The sequence below is a fragment of the Vanessa tameamea genome, chromosome 13, assembly GCF_037043105.1.
Source record: "Vanessa tameamea isolate UH-Manoa-2023 chromosome 13, ilVanTame1 primary haplotype, whole genome shotgun sequence".
Taxonomy (NCBI): Eukaryota; Metazoa; Arthropoda; class Insecta; order Lepidoptera; family Nymphalidae; genus Vanessa; species Vanessa tameamea.
The window spans coordinates 6,313,357-6,330,343 of record NC_087321.1 but is presented as its reverse complement, the minus strand read 5'-3'; the positions used below and the strand labels follow the sequence as shown (position 1 = coordinate 6,330,343).

At 31.4% G+C, this 16,987-nt stretch overlaps 1 protein-coding gene across 2 annotated transcripts in view; it reads left to right on the top strand.

The window, feature by feature from the left end:
• Positions 1-9,926: 9,926 nt before the first annotated feature.
• The window catches only part of Chas (chascon), a 131,269-nt gene continuing 124,208 nt past the window's right edge, over positions 9,927-16,987 (top strand). For both annotated transcript variants that reach the window (XM_026636611.2, XM_026636609.2), the window contains exon 1: positions 9,927-10,241. The gene's annotated coding sequence lies outside the window, so the exon portion shown is untranslated. The remainder of the gene's footprint in view (positions 10,242-16,987) is intronic.

Below are 16,987 nucleotides of genomic sequence, written 5' to 3'. Positions count from 1 at the left end.
ATACTTAAATTATGGTTATATATTTATTTAAATAGACTTATTCTTATTTTTACCACTTATTTTTTAAAACATAATATAGAGTATAGGTGATTGGGGTATCTTATTTTTCAGAAGTAAAAAATAGCCGTTTTCGATTTGACCTTAAAAATGTAATTTGCGCAATTTAAAAAAAAAATCTTTTGGTTAGATTTCGATCTCATAATCTGCAGCTGACAAGGCTACACTCTAGACCAATAGGGCAGTTTGTTATGAATAATTTATAAATTTGATTGCTAATTATAAAAATTTTTTTTAAATAAGTTTTTATAATCCAATTTCAAATAAAAATGTTTATTGTAGATTATGTCTTAAGGGTCAAGAGCCTGCGTATAACTCCAGCTCCATTGGTTGGTTGGAACTGGTTAAAATTTAGTTGCAAGATTTGATCCAACCACGCTCAATGATAATGTTAAATGAAAGCTTGTAAAAAGTGTTTTTGTGAAACCGGAATTGGGCCAGAGCTATAATTATCTGTATTCCCATTTTTACTCGGCAACAACTCAGTTAAGAACCACTGTATTGTACAAGTTACGAGGCTGCCCGCTTAGGGCTGCCAGACCCTAAAGTACAAAAGCCAAGCTTGGCATTAAAATGGGCTGGACATTTTGCTCTAAAAGTGAAACATATTTTTACAGCTATACATGCTTAGCTATTCTGGGTGAAATATTTTTTAAAAACTGGACACAACTTTTATAATTACGAATATTAACTATAGTCTATTCCAATGGCAGAAGGAATAAATATAAACAAACCGTATTCCACGCGATTTTATAATAGCTCTGCTATATTGTATACCGACTACTTGATTAATATATCTTTAGTAATAATACAATACTATTCCACTTACTACCTATACCCCTTTAATTTTACTTCCAAAGTTTCGATAAGATTCGTCGACGTTCAAAACGCCATTTTTCCGCAAATCCACCAATTATATCGCTTTTGTGCAATTGTGGTTACAATAAACTATAGTTCTTACTTCTTAGACAAAGACCAAAAAACGTTGGCGGATCGTACACGTTAATATTTGTCCGGACGCAATCAAACCAAACATATGTATACACTAAAACTTGACATCTGGCAGCCCTATATTCAGTAAAACCTGTTAAGATGTTAAGATCTGCCTACATACTTGAATTATTGACTTGAAATTATTTTTTTTTCATCATTCAATTGTCCGTCGCTTAAAGATACCAATTATAAATCCAAATTTCTAGTTATAATAGGCACATAATTAGAAATAAAATTAAAACAATGGTAATTTCCATTATATATACGGTCACCACTTTCGGTCATAAACTAAAACTTCGCGTTATGTGAGAAATTCAGACAATGTGTTTTTGCGGTCATAAGTATTTCGAGTTGCGTTTACAAAACAGATAAAATCTAAATATTATGGAAATGTGGAATGCTTATATTGGAATGGAGAATTTTCTTATTGCGGTTACGTATTATTAGTGCTGCCACATTCCAATATCATAAACTATAGTTCATTCAATAAATTATTCAAGCAAAAAGTAAAAATATGAAAGAATACGATACGAATGATGTTATTATAATATTTTTGTAATACTTTGTGATTCCATTAATGAGACGTATCTTCTTATATTATTAAAAACATTTATGAACGATGAGGTTACTTTTATTGAAAGAAGAATATTTTCATCGTGAAGTGTAATGTACGAGCACTTGACCATGAAGTTTTTAATCACAGAAATGAAATACAGCTTAATGGAAGCATAGAACGCAAGATGATACTAATGAAAGTAATAAGTATTTCGTGTGGTTCGTTTCCGAACTATGTCCGAAGAGTACATATATATTAGTATCAAAGCAACGAAAATTCTCGCTCTGGACTGCATCAGACTGATAATCCGACATCGTTTGTGGAAATGTAGATATTGGGATTTTGTTGCCATTAAAATGATTTGTGTGCCAAGCAAAATTGTACCATACACAAAAAGAAGTAAATAATAATACGCTTTCTTATGTGTTTTCGCTTACGGCAAATTATGTTTTAATTGTATGCAGCGCGGAATAATTGTAACCGATTCAAATTAATATAATTTGATGTAAGCGCATTAAAAACACAATAAATAGTTAGCTTATGCTAAACCAAACAAACGTAATTTTAGTTTTCGGACATTCAAGGCATCTTTAAATTATCTAATTAGGTAGTTCAGAAGAATCAATCGGACTATTATGTATTTGTTACCTGTTCAATACGTAATTAGTTCTAGATACTTCTTAGCAGTATTTCCAAGCATATGTAGAATTGGAATTGCTTTACATATTAATTAATTGCCGCATTGAATTCTAGCGGCGAAGTTATTTGTGTACGTAAATGTAAATATTTCTTATACACATTTAATGTATCTGTAAATAGAAATGACACTGCTATAAAAACATTTTACTTTGCATAAATTGATGTTACAACATCGGGTGTGGCGGAGCGTTGTGGTTTCCGGAACCTTTAAAAGGAAAATTATACCTAATTCTCATAAAATATAACATTCTTTATTATTTTGTTATGATGACATTTTGATATGACTAACTAGTAAGGTTGCAAATTTTAGGTTTCATGGGTTCGAATCCTTGGTCTGGTCAGTAAAACTTTACTGTATTTTTCTGTTAATAAATACTAAGCGTTAGCACTTGCAAAGCACATATATCCGTAGTTTCTGCATCTTATGTCGTATGTTGGTTTGTTGTTCTACGTTACAGGGTCATTATGAGAGTTTTCCTCTGCTCATATTGTGCGCTGTAATATTTTTGTGCAGTTGTCTAGTCTCCGTTGCCGAAATCATTAGAAGGACATCTTCTCTATATCGAGTGTATTTTATAAGGCCCTAATGTATTTTTTTACAAATTTAGCAGATACAAGTGCTAACGTTTGTTGCTTATACCGACAAGGACGAAATGGAAAGTATAAAATTATTAGTATCTTATTAATTTATTTGATGAGTCATGATTTTGAAATTTCGGTAACTTTTTATAGCACCTGAGTGCCTCTCAATTCGCACGTAAACCTACGCGCTATGTTAGTTAGTTTATACGTTTATAATAATGTGCGGCGTGTTATGCCTACACCAGAAACCTTATAAGGCCAGCTACACCTATTGCCTGCCTGCCTCCAACGTTCATAATTTCCTACGAACAACTTAATAAGTGTAATCAACAATCACAGAAGCCAAAACAGAGTCATTATTTTTTACGCTCATTTTTGGCTTAGACATGCTTATTAATGTACTAAAAAAATTATCACATTTATAATCTGTCCAATATACTTTTATGAAGTAGATTCAAGTACATCGCTGGATTCGGACGGATTTCCTTATTTTAATAATTTGTCTAAAATGTTAACATGATAATTAAGACATTTTCAAGGTTTCACAACTGAGAACGGTATAGTAATTATATATTTTTGCTTAGAAATTGCAAATATATTTAAGTTTGACTATACATACCTAGGCTGAGTTTATTAGGTCCTCGTTAATTCTTGGTCATCTTTCATTCTCTTTATTTTCATTTACAAATCTGATAATGTGTTTGTTAAAAATATAAATACTCTTTTAATAACTGTTTAATTTAATTATTAGCATGTAAGATTCTTAGTTCATAAATATTTTAATCAAAAGAAATTGTAGAGAATATATGGAGAAACATATATGATGTCCCGACTTTCGTGACATTATAATTTCACTTGGTGGTGGAACTTTATTCAGTCCGATTGGCTACAACCCACTTCTCATATATTCTACCGCCAAAAACCAACACTTAGTACTGTTGTGTTTCAGTTTGAAGGTTGAGCCAGTGTAACAGGCACAAGGGACATGACATTTTTGCCTCCAAGGTTGGAGGTGCAACATTAATTGAACTTAGTAGAATCACCCTCAGTTACGATTCAGCTGAGGTTTTTGAAGTTATACTTTTTTGGGGCGTTGGGCATGTTATGTGGAGGAATGAGGACCATGTAGTGAGAAAGGTTTTGAGAATGGATGTGGATGGATATAGAGGTAGGGGACGACCAAAGAAACGATGGATGGATTGTGTGAAAGACAATATGGTGAGAAATAATGTTACTTGTGAGATGACGTCCGACAGAGAAGTATGGAAGAAGAAGACATGCTGCATCGACCCCAAGTACAATTGGGATAAGGGCAGGAGGATGAGGATGATGACTTTTTTGGGGCGTTATGAAAAAATATGAGAATCCATTTTAAGCACAGGGTGACATGGAAACTAGACGCGCATGTTGCTTATCAAATACGAATATTCCTCGCTAACCGCCAATGAAATGTGAACGACGTGACATTTTTTTTACACAATTTCACAATTAGACAATTTCACATCTCTTTACTTCACAATATTTACTTTTATACAAATTTGAATTGTTAATTTTTAAACGTGTTAGCTTATAATAGTGGTGAAAAAGGAAGAAATTACATTAACAATACTAATTATTATTATTTGCATGCAATTAAAGACTATTTTCAATTACATCAAACAAGTAGAACTTCTCACGCGCCTACATACATACACGAACAATTTTTTTGTGAAGAACAGACGAAGCTTGATCGTAATAACATAGGAATCGTAACCGTTACGAATAACTAGTATTTTCACCTGGTATGTGATAAGTGACATTGACTATAACAACAACAATATTAAAAGGATTCACGCACAAGAAAAACGTATCACCATAAGTCGGTTATCAACACTTCACCGTTGTCAAATATGGATCTTACAGAAAAATTCAGTAGCTCGTTATAGAACATACTCGTTGGTACGCATGAATTATATCATTATTTTTTTAAACATAACGTGAATTTTGTATGTTGTTGTTGCTCGAGCAGGAACACAGTGATTAAAAACAATGATGAAGCGCGAAGTCATTACGTATGTGACCAGAATTTGCTAAATACTGAATGATTATTCCGTTTCTATTTCTTGATTATGAGTTCATTCGTAATGTCTTGACCCGACGATCGAGAAACGGGCAGTAGGTATACCGATTAAGTATATGTTATTTGAAATGATTACTTACGTTAAGCTTAAAGCAATATACTAATAACGTTTAATAAATATTTTCCCAGATAGTTTAGAAATTACTTCAGTCATCCATTACTACAGTTCAGCTTTAAATAAATAAAATTGTGTGATCGTATGCGTTCTTAAGCTGCATATTGCATGCAATTGTAACAATTTTTTGGTGTACGCTGCATAAGAAATAGCGATGGCTAAAAAAACAAGACTATTTTTATATGTTTGTCATTCAATATACGTTTTTTCTACAACATTATATCAGTGCGAAAGCAGGAAAGATATCTAGGAAATAATAATTTCATTGTTAACCTTAAATCTTATTGTATCTGCTAGAAATAAGTTAAGCTGTTTGTGTATAGTAAATAAATTGAAAGTTTAATACCAAATATTAATTTAAGTACAAAAATGACTGTATGTTCGTATGCCAATATCCTGTATCCGATTGAGTTGATACTTTGTACGGCTGTTGAAACTTGCGCGCGAGTCGTATCGTATAATTGTTAACAATAAAATTTAAAGAGGCATTGCAACACATTCCGGTCATAAGTCATTAGCTAATAAATTAATAATGTATATAGCTGTGTTGGTTTTGTGTTGATTAGCGTATATTGCGTTATATCTTTTATTTGATTATACCTGATATCCGAGCCATGAGAGTTTTTTTTCTGACTGCCATTGAAGTCTTTTTGACCAATAAAACTTATAAACTAAATTTATTTGTTCTAGGATTTGTATCCATGATGTGATTAGCCATATCAGAGGGCTTCTAGACCAATCAGCCAATACATCAAAAGTATATAATCAAATATTTTATTTAATGTACATATGTTGAGAATACGTTAGTGATAGAATAATAATTTTATCTACAAAGATAATTTTATTGGTTTTCTGACAAGTATTCTAGATATATTTTTAAGAATATGATTCATCTAATACGGGTCTTATAGTCAATCTCATTTCAATGCCTTGTGTCATAGTACCGCGACCACAAACCCTTACACTTGTACGATTTTATGAGGTGGGAACGAACCTCCGAATGTTTAGTGTATAAAGTGAAGCGAACACTACTTAAACTAGTCGGATTAATTAATTGTCGAATTAATACTATAACCTGGAGTGATACATTTTTATTTTAAAACTCAATCTAATCCAATCCAAAAAGCACCTTACGAAATCCTAATAAATTTAACAAAAAAAAAAAAAAAGTTGGACATAAATATATTTCAAGTTTTATACACTACTGAACAGTAAGCCAGAATTTATTTGCCAAACAAGTTCCTTCAGTTTGTTATCTATAGGTATGTATGAACTTTGAAATATTTATATAACAACCAGTTGTCGTTTGTCGTCGTGGCTTCGTTAGCGTTTTAGTGTTTTGGTTGTCAGGTGGTGTCCAAGAACGAACATAGGCTACTTTTAATACCTATAAACTTATGTACTTTTTTGGAGTTCAACACTGCTTCATCATCAAGTTTGCCGTGAAAGAGTATTAAATAGACAGACAGACGTGATAATATTAGCAACTGATTTGACCGCAGTTTGTTTTTCTGCATTATAAGTTCCTGTGAGCCCTACTGCTATTGACAGGTCACCAGATATTTGACAGGGCTTAGTGAGAGGAAAGTTCTTAAGGTGTTTTCTTTGTGAGCTCACCTCGCCTTATTGACTGTCCTATTGCATTCGCTTCGGGAGAGGTTGCAAGTCAACGTAGAGGGTGAACGTATTGTGTTTACTTCGGTCTTGACCTTCCGAAGGGAGCGTTGGATATGTTGATCCTACCTTATTTATCATTCAGCACGTGTTCAGATCGCCTAAGTACGTCTGGTACATTTCCTTTGCATCTATAAGTACTGGCCGGACGACTTTAGAAGGTTTGTTTATTGCGGGAGGTTATATGCTATACAACGCTACAACTATAAGAAGAGAAGCAGTAACGATAACCAATAGCGAACAGCGGGCAAGCAATAGGCATGTTTAATCTAAAACAGACGTGGACAAAATCGCAATCCACAACTAGTGTATTTATACAACAGGATATGTTTAGTTTTTATTGTGTATGGTTCGTATTGGTTACAAATGCAATGAGGTCGCCTCGTTGACTGCTATATGACGTCACTAACACCATGACAATCCTATCGATAATAATGCTTGAAATGATACATTCGTTGAACCCGTATTTGAGCTTGACATTCGTCAGCAATTCTAATGAATATTTTTATTAATACGGCAGGCCAACAACAGTCATTTATTGTGCGTAAAAAAATTAAATACGCATAAGTAAAACTCATAGTTAAGTTATTGGTCTATTTGCTAGCTTATAAGGTCGCATATCCCAACTTTCTGGAGTCTCGGTTCGGACAAGTAAAAAGTTATTGGGTTTACTGTTAAAGAGGTCTCAGTAGTGGACTGGAGGCTAGAATCTGATAGTTTTTAAACTCACGTGCTTCGATAAGTACGTGATGCCGTCCTGCGCTGTCTCTTCCCGTTCGAATGAGATTTGTCATCCCATTGGATTATGATAACAAATGAATAGAGTGTGCGCTTTTGGTTGCTTAGACACTTATCCAATTTTTAGAATTAGAAGCATAAAACTTATATTTTAGGCTGTACACTTATAAAATAACATATCATGACATCCACTCAGAAGGGAATTTTGGATAATCTACCCCTAAATGGGTGAAATAGGGGTTGAACGTTCGTATGGAATTTTTTAAGTTAGAAAAATGAAACTTTATTTTTGGGATACTGATTAAAAATGATTAAATACTTATTTAAGGGTGTATAGATATTCAACATATAAGATGTTTAATAAGGGTAGTCATTTTTATATAGGCTACTCTGGAAGTCCGTCATTTTTGAAGTTAGAAGCAAGAAATTTTATTTTTGTGCCACTAATTAAAAATGAGTTGATACGTATTTAAGCGTTTCTGGATATTTTACGCCTAAGAGGAAAAATAGAGGTTGACATTTCGTATACGGGTTAGTTTGGAAGTCCGTCATTTTCGAAGTTAGAAGAAAGAACTTTTATTTTTGGGCTACTGATTAAAAATGAGTAGATACGTATTTTAAGTGTTTCTTGATATTTTAGGCCTAAAGGGAAAAATAGGTTTTGACAATTCGTATACAGGTTAGTCTGGAAGTCCGTCATTTTGAAGTTAGAAGCATGAAATTTTATTTTTGGGATACCGATTAAAAATTTGTTGATACGTATTTAAGCGATTCTGGATATTCTACCCTAAGGGCTGAAATACACACCAATACGGTATACAAAGAGGTCTTACGTAACGTAATTTTAAGTTAATTTGTAAATATATTCATATTATACGCGAGCGAAGCCGCGGGTAACAACTAGTATCTATATATAGGACTTAAAACTATATAAATTAAAAATGTTTCTCAAAAGTTAAACGTTACATTGTAGTTTGATTCAAAATACTAGATCGAACTGGATCGGTTTAATTTAAAACCGGGTTTCTTTGTTTAATAATGACCTCTAATACATTAAATACACCAATTGATTTTTATCTGTAAAAAATGTGCAGTATGCGATCAGTGTTTAAAGATGATGTCGGCCCATAACAAAGGAGTAACAACGTCATAATTGATGCATTAGCGTTCCCAATTAACATTAAATAAGTACTTATTTATCTTATTTATCAATACAAAATCGATACCAATGTCTATGGAAAGTGGTAACTAATTATCATAAGGTGGTACATTTGCCAGGATACTCACTAATTAGCACCCCACCCCACATTTTTTTATAACATAAAATGAGAGAATTAGGAATACGTTCCAAGCCTTTTCCTTACAAATAAAAGAGGCCTAAACCCAGTAGTCATACATCTACAGGCTGTTATTTTTATAATTTGAGATAAGAAAAACTTGTAACTTTTAATTATTAGTTTCATTTTTATTTTTATATCAATACGAAATAAATGGTTTTGTTTATTTGATTTTACCTGGCGTTTCCAAAACTTTGGAAGGTAGTGTACATATAAATAGAACATTTAATTAAGCCGCTTAATTTTATAATTAAATATCTGTTGTTGATTTTGATGTTGGTTGATGTTACATTTTATAAAGTATCATTTTTTAAATCAATTTAAATAATTTTCTAAATATACTTTATTCAAGTAAAAATTACAGGCATATTTATATCGTTATTTACAAAACTAAATATTACAAATAATTTAATTTATGACTATTTTATAGAACTACGCTAAGCTACTTCTAAAACTATAGTAACTACTTTATTACAATAACCTGTATAAGTATAAATAGTTTTTAACGTTTGAATACATTTATCGATTACCAAACTGTTACTTATAACCACTTGATCATTTAAAGTTTCTACAAAACGGTTGCTTTGAAATAATTGAAGTATATTATGAAATAGTCGATAATATTCTTGTAGAGCGGCGCCTACGCCTCATTGACATGCATCTAGGCCTCCGGAGTGCTGTAAAGCCGGTCCTCCCACCGGCTCTTACAAATCATAGCCCTAAAAATTAATATAATTTTAGCTACAGTATTATTTAAGGGCGTTTATAGATGAATTTGATATATTTTATTATAGTTAATTTAGAAACGAAATAAAACATGGAGATCCGGTAAATATATTTAGAATTATGTTGCTAACAAAAAGACAAAATAAATATAAAACCTGAATTAGCAACCAACCAAACAAGATTGAGAATTTAAAAAATATATATATATGTGTGATGATGTCATAAATTTTCTGCCACCATATTTTCGTTAAACTTGATTACGAATAAAATAAATATTTAATGGTAAGGTTGCGTCCACGCAGTTAGCGCGTTGATCCTCGAGGCCCCCACTACTGCGCGCGCGCAGGTTTCTGCGCCTGTCATGTTATATTGCTCTGTCGCGATCGCGCGTCTTCGATTGATCACACGCCATAATTTTCCGATTCGATCTATCAACTTTTCTGAATGAAAAGTCAGTGTTTAGTGCGAAAATGTATCAGAAAGTGTTTTAGTGCTGTGTTTTAGATAATTATTCATAAAATATTTTATTGTTTGAATACCGATTTACGAAGCCGTGCGAAGTTTCAGTGGCTGAATGTTTTGTAAACAAGCGTGAATTTTCTCATTCATTCAGAATTTCACGAGTTGGCTTTTTATAAATACAAGGTAAATATGTAAAATAGTTATAAATATGCATGAATAGATCGTTTAAGTAATATTAACATATAATATTAATTTATTAATTCCCTCGTAATTATTCAAATTAAATTAATGCTCGTAGTAAATTTTAATTTGCTTTTAATTTTTGAGTAGAATGTAGTTTTTGGTTAATTAAGACTAGGGATGTGTGAATTGACTTACAAATATATATTTATCTTACAACATCTATTAATAATTTACAATAAATTTATTTGATATGGTCAGAAAAAACTGTTTTAACCTGATATGAAGAATTGTAACCTAATATGGTATAATAATATTAGTTTTTTCTCTCTAAATCGGGTCTTCTAAATCTAAATGATTTATTTTCGAAGGTTTATTTTTATTTTATTATATTATTAAATATTGTTTTTCCTTAAATTTTATTATTTTTCTATGAGGAGGACTCTATTGAACGTGTTTGACAAATGATTTATTGTTAGGACAATATTGTACTTGTAAAGTTTTTTCCGGAATAATAAGTTGTCTTAAGATTAGAAATGACATAACGCGTCGATACTATGGAGTATGAATATATGATTAATATATTTATACAGTCTGTGACTCAAAGCTGTAACCAAATTTAATGGCGGGTTAATATAAATAATTATATGCTTAGATTAATTTATGAATATCGTAATTTATAATAGAATATTTCAAATAATTTAGAAGAATAAAAGAATATTTATGATCATTGGATTCTAACGATGACTTATGTTCGAGCACACCTGTGTGATAATAAGGACTATATATTTAACTAAGTATGAATATTATATTATTTAAAATAATCTTGCATCAAGTCACCTAACACTCATTGTTGCATCGTAGCGCACATCAAATTGAAGTATTTAAAATCTTACAGGCAGTTTAAATCCATTGACGTTTGTTTAAAACATCAAAAATCAAAATACACGGAAATGACATGTCACATGACTAAAAATATAAAAATAAAGACGATAGTAATCGCTTCGACTAGAAGCTAATGTTTTTGGCTCCAGCCCTCCAGTTTGGTGATTGGTTAAAATCAGGTCTGCAATAAAATCACTTCGGTATATTTTCACCGACCTTTTAACATTTGAAAACATACATATTAAGCATCTTATATGGTCTTAGAAAACCAACCTTGTACATATTTGGTAATTGTGAGTTTTCCGCAAATCTTCGAAGCAAGAATAGATATATGTTTGGCCTGGTATTTTAGAATCTCCTTCCATATATGTATTTAATGATTACGATTATCATTAAGTCGGATTAATTAAAAATTAATGGCGACAGACTCGAGGTTATGAAAAAAAATGCTGCCTGTCTAATTAATGGTGTAATTAACTACGTAAAAAGTCTATTAATTACATACTGTATGGTAAAGCCGAGATGGCTATTTGATAAAACATGTGAAATGTATCTATGATGTAAACAACTCCAATTCGAATCATTAATTTTTTTCAGCAAAAAAATGTTAAGAATATTTTAATTGACTTGTAGGACGTAATAAAACTGTATTAATGTAATGTTATTTTCTATGAAGAATTAATATCTGAATCGCGCTAACCTTTTGTTCATTAGAAATGAATATAGGGTCCCGATGTTTTTTTGAAATATATCTTGTATAGAGTTGATGTTTTAAAGCGTCTTGTTTTATTTCAATTGCATTTCACGTATCAGTCAGAATTGGATTTGGATCGTAATTAATATTTGAATAAAAAATAATTGATACAATTTAATGAAGATTTTAACAGTTCATTTGATATGATTATCATCTTTATTCATTAGATTTAATTTTAACAGTAACATATATAATGGAGTGCCTTGAGATTTGACTGACTCGTATGTCATGACAGCTAACTTTATGACACTCCCTTATGTCTACATGCCCCCCTCTTCCGCCGGCACTCTCACGTGTGTGCGTAGCTATATACTGCGTTTCTATGTATTAAAAAAAATATATTGTTTTTTTTTTTCGCTTTCAATAAACATTAATTTCGATGTTTCACATGTGCAGTCACATGTGAAACATCGAAATCACTGTTTTTTAATTCATCAAGCAGACAAAGATAAGTAGATTGATGGAATGTCACTTCTGTCAGCGAACATTTACATTTGATAACATGTTGAAGACCACTTTCGCCAATTTGTAATTTGGAAGTGGATTCTTATTCAAATACGTATAGAAAAGTACTTTTAAGTCGTCAAGTGCTACTGTTATGTAAATACTTTGAGTGAGCCTTTTAATAAGACATCTAAAACCCACATCGCTATTCCAATTCATGTTGGCGTATACTAGATTTTAAAAACAAATGAAAAAATCGTGGTGCTTTCCTTTAATTGAGCTTGCAATTTTCGGTTAAGATGCACGTATTCTTTGTTGCATTATCAGGGCTCAATACCTTATTAATGAGTTCATAATATATATATACTTATGTATATATTGTATAAAGTTTAAGGTTAATGATCATACCCTACGAACTGTAATAACGTTTTTTGTTTTCACGTTTAAGTAAGATTTAAGTATCAACTACAATTTTTGGTATAATTACAGTCGATTGTGCGGTTAGTTGTACACGTAATAACAGTTTGTACAGCATAATTTATAATTCTTTCGTAGAACAATTGTTCTTTTTTTGTTTTGGAATTTAACTAATGTCTAAGCTATTTTTACTGCCTCGTTGGTATAATGACGAGATAAAGTCGCAGGTCCCGAGGTCCTGAGCTCAAACTCCAGGTCGGGTCGGTAAAAAGTTATCGGGGGTTTCTATATAAAAATTTTCACCCAGAGTCTGGAAATTAAAAATGTGTACACTCTCGTGCATCGGAAAGTACGTAAAGCTCGATATCTTTCCGTTCGTGTCAGATTTGCCGTCCCATTGGATTGTGAGAGTGAGGGATTAGAGAGTGCATCTGTGTTTGCGCACAGACTTGTGCTCTATAATTTGTCCTACGTACGCCCTTGACATTGGCCATTTTGACCGAATTGGGTCAGGACGATATCATCTTCAGCTATTTTTACCACGTCTTTTAAAAATAAACGTGTATCTTTTCTTATAATCTAGGGGTGGTGCTGACCACTTCCCATCAAGTGGCCTATTCGCCCGTCCTGCCTATACTATGTAATAAATAAAAAAATGATTTACTTTGTGGTTCGTTTATTAGAATCTACATTTCAAATCGGTGATGAATTAATAAATGTGATCGTTTTATAATGTAAAACGCTCAAATTTAAATAAAGAATATTTTGAATTTTAATTATTTTGCACAGCCTGAAGCTTGACTATACTCGTATTTAAAAATGCAACTTTCTGGAATAGTATGTATAGGCAGTTACTTAGATATTATTACTTATTACTATAAGTTGAACATAAAATATTTTCATTATCATTTAATATCTTAGCATGTAACAGATTGGTACTCATACCTTGTTCGGCATTCAATTATTAAAAAACTCATATAAAATTCTCGATGTAATCGTTACAATGGATGAAAAAAACAACATAAGAAGTACGTTGCGGAGGCGTCATTATGTTAGATTGTAAAATAATGACAGCTTTTATTTGTCAGTGATGCGCCTACGCGAGTTTTTGTTGATCGGTTACAAATTTAATGTTATTTAATAATAACTGTTACGTCTGAATCATTGATCTTTTCTAATTATATAGAATATTTTTAATCTGTATTTGGATTGTTAACAATATTAATTAGATTTTAATTATTTACCCATTTCACATTAAAAAAAAATTGGCATAAATAAAAATAAAAAAGAATATTTATTTTTTATTAATGAATTATTATTTTCGCCAGTACAGCGGGTAACTTTATACATTTATCTTTTATGAAATGACAGCTGTAAGTATCTACTTAGAAATAACTACCGCATTAATTATTATATTATGGCTGCAATCAAGTTAATCAGATGAATTACATAAAGGAATATGCAATCGAAGGCTTCAATATTGACTCATACCTTTTTTGGTCGAGGTTATTTACCTCATAAGGACCTCAGTATGTTTTACTTTTATAGCGATACCTGCGAACATCTGAGAGCTTATTAACCTCGCTAAATTGTTACCTGTTTTAGGAACAGATAACAAGCGTTTTGTTAGATATTTTAAAGAGAAGTGTCGTATTTTTAAAACCCTTCGCTGATTTTAAATAAATCAATGACGTTCTTCTGACCGATTTTGACCCCAGTGGACATTCTGAATGGAGTGGAATGGAGTTCACTGCGCTGGTGATATTAGAGTGAACAAGTGTGAGCACAAAAACAAAGATGCACTCTTTTCTCTCACTCTAATAATCCGATACGACCGAAGAGTTATTTAGGCCCAGGACCGCCTTTAGGTGATTTTCAAACCTCCGGACTGGAAACATTTTAAATTTCAACACTCATATATTTTTGACCCCCAAGCTTAATTCCTATATTAAAATTAATTCTCAATGTCAGTGTGAAGGTACTGAGAATTTGACAGGATTACTTTGATTCACCCACGATCCCTTGACACCCTTGACACGTTACTTATATAATAATAGTATATGCTAAAACCTTCTCCGGACCGCGCTGCACCTTCTGGTATAAATTGTATTAAATTCGGTGTAGTTTTTTCAATGAGGCATTAAAAGGTCTCCACGTTTATTAGTATACATAATGACTGAATTTACAGTAATAATTTTTTGATTTTAATCGATACATATTTAAATAGAATCAATTCATGAAAAATACATTATTAACTTTGTAATTAAATAAAACGAATCACTTCTTGTTCGTATTTTCCTTGTATATTTTGTAATGTTATTGATTAGGTGGATAGAATTATCGTTATCAGTGAAAACAAATTCATTCAATATGAACAAAGATTACAAAAACAGCTGATTGTATATTGTAAATGTAAAAATAAGAATAACTTTACATATTTTCCTCACTTTTTATGAACTAAAGTAAAAATATTATTATATTAAAATTAAATTAAAATAAAGTATAAATAATATTTGTATATTGCATTATTACATGAAGCAAGATATTGATTTAAGATTTTATAATTATCGTTTAATAGAGGACCTTCTCCATGGCCAGGTCAGCTGACCGCACGTCGACCTTGTCTTCGTTTTTTTGATATCAGTATTGAAGCGCAAACAAATTTTACACAGTAAAATATTATATAAGTATGAATTTACATGTAAATAAATAATTTAATAATGATATTCTTTATAAATTTAAATAAATGTTATACTTACTATTATCTCCTGTATTTGATCTTTGTGCTAACCGTCGTTTGATACAGGCCACATATCCCTTAGTCCTTTACTAAATATAAAAAAAAAATGTAGTAAACAATTATCAAAAATAAGAAGTATTACCATTAATGACAGACATAAGCTAGTTAGAAATAAATTGCTATATTTTTTGTTACTGGCCACACCAATTAAAATAGTATAAGTAGCTGTTGCATTTTACTTACTAAATATTGCATGTGAAGGCTAGACTTTTAAAGTATTTTTAACGTACCTTGATTATTAGTACCTACTTAATTACTATTACAAAGAATATGGTTTGGAAACGTTACTGAAATTCCTAAACAAACCTTGCCTTATATATGAGATAGCTATATCCATTAGTAGCCGGATATTTAGATCCAATATGGAATTCGCTATGAAAATATATTGACGTTTGAAATGTCTTTTGTTATTAGTAATTCATGTCACGTGTTGGCGTGGATCCAACAAGTACAAACACGAGGTTGTCGTGTGATCCTACTGGGTATTTTGCGGAATGACCTCTACGTTCGGAATTCGGAAACCCGTGTTGTCATTGCCAAATGACTTATATGGGTATATGTGTATTTATGATCAAAACCATTCGTCTCTTTTTAATTTTTTTTTTAGGATTTTTGCTCTGTTTAAGTATACTATATGTATGTTCGTTAGTGTATCTTCTTTCACGCATGTCATGAAAACTAGAATTATAGAATGCAATTATGCAATTTTATTCAAAGTACTTGTACAATAAGCATTTGATATATTTCTAAAAATCCAGACTGTTTTATTTTAAAAAAGAACTCGATTTTTAAATAAAATGTAACTAGGTTTTTCAATCAAGTAATCACCCGAAGTTTGGAAGACGGCAGTGTTAGCATTATCGTGCCTGGAAATTACGTCGAGTCATAGGTCCTGCGTTTGTTGACGTTGTAATGTTGACAGTTCTGATCGCTCTCTCACAATTTTTTTTGCTTTTTTTATTTATATCAATTTCTCGGTAACATTATTACGTGTATGTGTTTAAATGACTATCTTTGTATTCTATCGCATTAAGAGCTTTAACGTGCTTAGTATTACAATTATAACGACAAAAAACTAATAGTCACATCACGATCGCGTCTGTCAGTATTACGTTTTCTAGCATTCTTTCCTTGGAATTAATTATAAATGAATTTTATAAAAAAAAATACTGATAATAGAAACTATCCTGTTAAAAAATAACTAGAATGTTGTTAATATAATTAGTAAGTAATTTAGTACTTGTAAATGTTCTACTGCCGCGGTAAGGATCCTATAATTTTGGCCAAAATCCTAAAGGCTCTAATATCGAGGAGAGAGTTTGAAACTTATTCCACCTCGGATTCTATTCCGGTTTCACACACATGTTATAGAATTTTATTAGACATAATGTTTGTATGTATATTAGAGTTCATGCCAGTGTTGGTCCTCATTATAGATGTTTTTTCTGA